This window comes from Eriocheir sinensis, unplaced genomic scaffold (genome assembly GCF_024679095.1).
Source record: "Eriocheir sinensis breed Jianghai 21 unplaced genomic scaffold, ASM2467909v1 Scaffold1651, whole genome shotgun sequence".
Taxonomy (NCBI): domain Eukaryota; kingdom Metazoa; phylum Arthropoda; class Malacostraca; order Decapoda; family Varunidae; genus Eriocheir; species Eriocheir sinensis.
The window spans coordinates 22,819-30,424 of record NW_026111019.1 but is presented as its reverse complement, the minus strand read 5'-3'; positions in this window follow the sequence as shown (position 1 = coordinate 30,424).

The window sequence follows — 7,606 nt, the reverse complement described above, 5'->3', positions numbered from 1 at the left end:
TCAGGTACCTAAAATAGTATACTTTTACTCCGCAAAGCAGGTAATGTCACTTATTGTGACTTCGTGAGATTTCATATTTATCTATTTGTGTATATTTCAGGGTGGCAAAACTTAAATTACTAGTTTCATTTTTACTAGTGACACGAATTTGTGACTGTTTATCAAACTAGAATTTCACTCCTATAAGTGAATCAGACTCCACATAAATATTACCAGTGTGTGTATGAATGAATACAAAGATAAGCACATACTTTGATTTAACTTTAGGGTGTCTCGTGGATCATTAATAAATAAAAAATCTCCGGCTTAGCTACTCTTTAGCCCATTGCCTTTAATGGCGCTCAAAAAACAGTCCCTCTGCCAAGTTTGTACCCCACATTTGGTGATATTAGGTGCACCTATTCTCTGAAGACATTGCTAATCATTACAGAATATAGTACTCCTGTATCAGCTGAGTTCCCTACCACCTTCCAAGCACCTTTATCTCATATGTCCTTTATATTCTCTCTCTCTCTCTCTCTCTCTCTCTCTCTCTCTCTCTCTCTCTCTCTCTCTCTCTCTCTCTCTCTCTCTCTCTCTCTCTCTCTCTCTCTATCTATCTCTCTCTCTCATTCACTCCTGACCTCTCCTGAGAGACGGACGAGACCTTCCCGCTACGGCCACCACCTCCTAACTTACCCGCGCTACACGCCCTGTCAACCCTGTGTTTTCGTTGTGCTCTTTGGGTTTGCGTTTGCTTTCACGTGTGTTTGTGTGTTCTTGATTGTGAACTTTGTGTGTTGCCTGTGATTTCCCGACACGTGTTTCGTGTGTGTTCGTTTGTGGTTTCTGTGAGTGTGTCTGCCTGTGGTTGCCTCTGTTTCTCTCGTCTCGTCGGCTTGGGCGGACGTGCTTTGCTGTGTCGTGCTTCTGGGTGCTTTGTTGTGCCTGTGAGTGTTTTTGCTTGTGATTTTTTTTTTTTTTTTAACAACAAAGGAGGCAGCTCAAGGGCACACACAAAAAAAAACAATAATAAAAAAAAGCCCGCTACTCGCTGCTCCTAAAAAAGAAACAAAAGAGGTAGCCGAAAGGAAGATCAAATACGGGAGGAGAGGTGTCCTGATAACCTCCTCTTGAAAGAGTTCAAGTCGTAGGCAGGAGGAAATACAGATGAAGGAAGATTGTTCCAGAGTTTACCAGCGTGAGGGATGAAAGAGTGAAGATGCTGGTTAACTCTTGCATAAGGGGTTTGGACAGTATAGGGATGAGCATGAGTAGAAAGTCGAGTGCAGCGGGGCCGCGGGAGGGGGGGAGGCATGCAGTTAGCAAGTTCAGAAGAGAAGTCAGCGTGGAAATATCGATAGAAGATAGAAAGAGAGGCAACATTGCGGCGGAATTTAAGAGGTAGAAGACTATCAGTATGAGGAGGAGAGCTGATGAGATGAAGAGCCTTAGCCTCCACTCTGTCCAGAAGAGCTGTGTGAGTGGAGCCCCCCCACACATGAGATGCATACTCCATACGAGGGTGGACAAGGCCCCTGTATATGGACAGCAACTGTGCAGGGGAGAAGAACTGGCGGAGACGGTACAGAACGCCCAACCTCGAGGAAGCTGATTTAGTAAGAGATGAGATATGAAGTTTCCAGTTGAGATTTTGAGTTAAGGATAGACCGAGGATGTTTAGTGTTGAGGAAGGTGATAGCTGGGTGTTGTCAAAGAATAGGGGATAGTTGTTTGGAAGATTGTGTCGAGTGGATAGGTGGAGAAACTGTGTTTTTGAGGCGTTGAAGGACACCAGGTTCTTCTTGCCCCAATCGGAAATAATAGTAAGGTCTGAGGCTAAGCGTTCTGCAGCCTCCAGCCTTGAGTCGTTAAGTTCCTGAAGGGTGGGTCTTCTATTAAAAGAAGTTGAGTAATGCAGAGTGAAATTATCGACGTAGGAATGGATAGGACAGTTCGTTTTGGAAAGAAGATCATCAATGAACAACAGACAAAGAGTGGGAGATAGGACAGAATCCTGTGGGACACCACTGTTAATAGATTTAGGGGAAGAACAGTGACCGTCTACCACGGCAGAAATAGAACGGTCAGAAAGGAAACTGGAGATAAAGGTACAGAGAGAAGGATAGAAACCGTAAGAGGGTAGTTTGGAAAGCAAAGATTTGTGCCAGACCCTATCAAAAGCTTTTGATATGTCCAGCGCAATACCAAAGGTTTCACCGAAACGTCTAAGAGAGGATGACCAAGAGTCAGTTAGGAAGGCAAGGAGATCACCAGTAGAACGCCCCTTGCGGAACCCATACTTGCGATCAGATAGAAGGTCAGAAGTGGAAAGGTGCTTTTGAATCTTCCGGTTAAGGATTGATTCAAAAGCTTTAGATAGACAAGAAAGTAAAGCTATAGGACGGTAGTTTGAGGGATTGGAGCGGTCACCCTTCTTAGGTACAGGCTGTATGAAGGCATACTTCCAGCAAGAAGGAAAGGTAGATGTTGACAAGCAGAGGCGAAAGAGTTTGACCAGGCAGGGTGACAGCACGGAGGCACAGTTTTTAAGGACAATAGGAGGCACTCCATCAGGTCCATAAGCCTTCTGATGATTGAGGCCAGAGAGGGCATAGAAAACATCATTTTGAAGAATCTTTATAACAGGCATAAAAGAGTCAGAGGGGGGATGAGTAGGAGGAATATGCCCAGAATCGTCCAGAGTGGAGTTTTTAGAAAAAGTTTGAGAGAAGAGTTCAGCCTTAGCGATAGATGAGACGGCAATGTTGCCGTCAGGACTGAGGAGTGGAGGGAAAGATGAAGAAGTGAAGTTGGATGAGATGTTTTTGGCTAGATGTCAGAAGTCACGGGAAGAGTTAGAGGAAGCAAGGTTTTGGCATTTTCTATTAATGAAAGAGTTTTTGGTTATTCGGAGAATAGATTTGGCACGATTCCGGGCAGAAATGTAAAGTTCATAATTAGCATTAGTTTGAAGGCTCTGGTACCTTTTGTGAGCTGTCCCTCTATCATTGACAGCGCGAGAACAAGCGTGATTAAACCAAGGCTTTTTAGCGTGAGGAGTAGGGAAAGAACGTGGAATGTATGCCTCCATTCCAGAGACAATCACCTCTGTGATGCGCTGAGCACACACAGACGGGTCTCTATCCTGGAAGCAATAATCATTCCACAGGAAATCGGAAAAGTACATCCTCAGGTCGTCCCACCGAGCTGAAGCAAAATGCCAGAAGCATCGCCTCTTCGGTGGGTCCAGAGGGTGTACAGGAGTGATAGGACAGGATGCAGAAATAAGATTGTGATCGGAGGAGCCCAACGGAGAGAACAGTTTGACAGAGTAAGCAGAAGGGTTTGAAGTAAGGAAGAGGTCTAGAATGTTGGGCCGGTCTCCAAGACGGTCGGGAATACGTGTAGGGTGCTGGACCAACTGCTCTAGATCGTTGAGGGTAGCAAAGTTGTAGGCTTGTTCACCAGGCTGATCAGTGAAAGAGGATGAAAGCCAAAGCTGGTGGTGAACATTGAAATCTCCCAAGATGGATATTTCAGCGAAGGGAGAGTGGGTCAAGATGTGTTCCACTTTAGAGTTCAAATAGTCAAAGAATTTTACATAGTTAGTAGAGTTAGGTGAGAGATAAACATCACAGATGTATTTAGTAATAGAATGACAATGAAGTCTTAGCCAGATGGTGGAAAATTCTGAAAAATCAAGGTTGTGGGCACGAGAGCAAGTGATGTCGTTGCGCACGTAGGCGCAACATCCAGCTTTGGATTGAAATTTAGGATAGAGATATTAGGAGGGAACAGAGTAGAGATTGCTGTCAGTAAGCTCAGAAACCTGTGTTTCGGTGAGGAAGAGAAGGTGAGGTTTAGAGGAAGAGAGATGGTGTTCCACAGAATGAAAATTAAAACGAAGACCGCGAATGTTGCAGAAATTGAGAAGAAAGAGGTTCGAGGAGTTATCAAGACACCTCTCGGGTCGGCAGCCAGAAGGGGAGTCCTCCCTGGGGGAATTTGTGGTCCCCCCCCCCCAGGCGGGGACTCCGAGGCTTGGTGTATGTGCGCCATTTTGAAATTTTAATTTTGGGAAAAGGTGTATATGTTGTGAGAATGTAGTGTGGTGTGGATAAAGAGAGGATCTGTCTTTAGAGAGCATGCTGAACTACTCTCCGGTGTTGGTGAGACAATAGGGAAACGGTTAGTGAGGACATGGGAAGGGTCTTTGGAGGGCCTCAGCTCCCTTCTCACCTCCCATATATACCTCACCGGGAGTGGCTTGCGCCCGTTCGGTAGGTGTCTTCTTACCTACTCCAGACAAGGCGAAATCAAATAATGTTCTCATTTCAGGTGTTCTCCCCAGAATGTCGGCTGCTTCGGTCTTTTACAGTAAGGCCTTTAGCCTGAATAACAGACTTCAAACTCTTTGCAGGGAAATGGACGCCGGCTACGTAAACTTTTGGGATCAATTTTATGGCATGAGGAGTCTATTTCAGAAAGATGGACTGCATTTGTCTGCAGTCGGAGCGGCAAGATTTGGGAGGCTGCTTCACGGCGCTGTTCGAGACTTTAGAGCAGAAAACGAGTCGCGCGTTCACACCCCGTCCACTTAAATATAAATAGTTGTCATGCGGCCACCACTTCACTAAATCGTAAAACAACTTACAACTCCGTTTCTCGAGTTATAACAAAAAACAATTTAAGGGTTCTTAGCTTTAACTCTCGAAGCTTAAGAAATAAGATCGATAAATTGCAGTGCCTAATTTAAACAGAAGACTTTCATGTAATTGCCGTAACTGAAACATTTATTGACACCGCTAATAATGACTTAATATCTGGATATAATATAGATAACTTTATATTTTTCAATAAAGACCGAGTTAATCGTAGAGGTGGGGGAGTGGCTCTTTACGTCAAAAGTGGCTTACAGCCCATTGATAAAATACCAAAGGACAGTACTGTAGAACACGTGAGCGTGAGTACAAATACCGATCAATTAAAAATCAACATATCCGTCACTTATAGCCCTCCAGGCCAGTCACGCGAGGATGATGAAATAATGTATAACGTTTTGCAAAGAACTCTCCGAAACAGTGATGCATTGATTTAGGGCGATTTTAATCTACCGCATATAGCCTGGCAAACATTCACGGGATCCGAGGGGGAATCGCACAGGATGTTAGACTTCGTTGAAAATAACTGCCTCAGCGATAATAATATTCTTGATCTTGTATTAGTAACCCAAGAGAACTTAGTTGACAATGTTAGCGTTGGCGAACACCTCGGATCATGCGATCATAGACTGGTGCGTCTCGACATAAGAGCTCAAACAAGGATTGCAGAGAATAAGGTATTGGTTCCCAATTTTAAAAGAGCGGATTTTGAAAGAATAAGACAGTAATTAACGAATTTTCAAATAGTATCCAACATCGACGTTGAAGAATCTTGGCAAGACTTTAAAGCTCGATTGCTAACTGAACAAAATAAATCCGTGCAATCTTGTGAAAAGCGCCGAAAAGTTAAAAATCCTTCGTGGCTTAATAATGAAATCAAACTTGCTCTCCAAAAGAGGACCTTGTTATATAGGCAAAAGAAAACCGATAACTCTACCGAAAATAGTACACGGTACTACGAAGCAAGACGACAAGTCAAAAGTTTAATCAAACAGGCGAAACGGAGGTACGAAGTATACATTTCGGTAAATTGCAAGTCGGATCCTAAATTTTTTTTTAGATATATAAACAACAAAAAAGAGATTCGAAGTGGGATTGGCCCATTAACAGATAATTCGGGCAATATCGTGACAGACAGCCAACACATAGCGAACACGTTAAATTTTTTTTTCGCCTCGGTTTTTAATAGTAATTCTACCGATACTGCTGCTGTTCCTAACACTATTGAAAATCCCAGTCATACCCTCCCTGACTTTAAAATCAGTACAGATGAGGTTCTCAAAGCGTTGCAGTCACTTAAAACTAACAGAAGTCCAGGACCTGATAAAATATATCCAAAATTACTTAAAGAAATATCAAGAGAAATACTCAGACCTTTAACAATGCTCTTTAATATGTCTTTGCACCATGGTATCGTTCCTAGTGATTGGAAAATGGCTAACGTAACACCCATTTTCAAAAAAGGAGACCGAAAATTACTGGATAATTACAGGCCAATCAGCTTAACTTCAATTATTGGTAAATTATTTCAGACAATTATCCGAGATAAAGTAGTTAACTACCTAGAGTGTAATTCGCTAATCCTGGACTCGCAACATGGTTTCCGTAACAACAGATCTTGTTTGTCGAATCTATTAACGTTCTATAACGAGTTTTTGGCAGTCTATGATGTTTCTAAATCACTTGATATTATTTATTTGGACTTCCAGAAGGCGTTTGATAAAGTCCCACACTACAAGTTGCATCATAAAATCAAGGAAAGAGGTATTAGGGGTAAGCTTCATGAATGGATCAAGCACTGGCTAAGCAATAGAAAGCAAAGAGTTGTAATAAATGGAGTGACCTCTGAGTGGATTCCAGTCACTAGTGGTGTCCCCCAAGGCTCTGTCCTGGGACCCGTTCTCTTCGTCATTTACATCAACGACATTGACCTTGGTCTCAATAATTTCATTAGTAAATTTGCCACGACACGAAAATCGGTAATGCGGTACTTACGGAATGTGGCAGGCGGAGCCTACATGAAGATTTACGTAAAATATAAGATGCTCAGTAAAATGGGAAATGCCTTTTAATATAAACAAGTCCCAGATTCTGCAGGTTGGATCTAGAAATATAAAGAAGGACTATGAAATGTGCGGCGTTAAAGTTAAAGGCGTTCACTCGGTCAAAGATCTTGGCGTCACAGTCGCGCCTAACCTCAAGTTTTCCCAGCAGTTCAACGAGTCCGTTAAAAAAGCAAACAGGATGATGGGTTTGATTAAGAGAAATTTTTCATTCACGAATAAAGATGTTATACTACCTTTGTATAATTGTCTCGTCAAACCTCATTTGGAATATGCCGTGCAGTTTTGGTCTCCCCACCATGCGAAAGACATTGCTAAATTAGAAGAAGTTCAGCGAAGAGGAATCAAGATGATGCCTTCATTACGAAACAAAACCTACGAAGAAAGGAAAAGAGGAAAGAAAACCTGTTTTCTTTTGAAAAACGCCGCCTCTGAGGAAAACTTATCGAGTGTTTTAAAATACTTAACGGTTTTACCAACGTAGATCCGACCAAGCTGTTTGTGATGGATGATTCGACGCGAACGCGAAATAATGGCGCTAAACTCAAATGTAGACAAGTTCATTCAGAGTGCACAAAATTCTTCTTCACTAATGCTGTCGTTCGAGATTGAAACAGATTACCACCATCAGTGGTGCAGTGTAACTCGATTGCATCGTTTAAGAATAATCTTGACCGCTATCTCCTCCATCTCAATGTTCACTAGGTCAGTTTCAGCACCATGGTGGCCGCATAACAACTGTCACTTAAGTTTTGGACAGACCACCTAGTTTGGGCCTTAGGGCCTGTGTGGTCTGGTTATCTATGTAATTCTCTCTCTCTCTCTCTCTCTCTCTCTCTCTCTCTCTCTCTCTCTCTCTCTCTCTCTCTCTCTCTCTCTCTCTCTCTCTCTCTCTCTCTC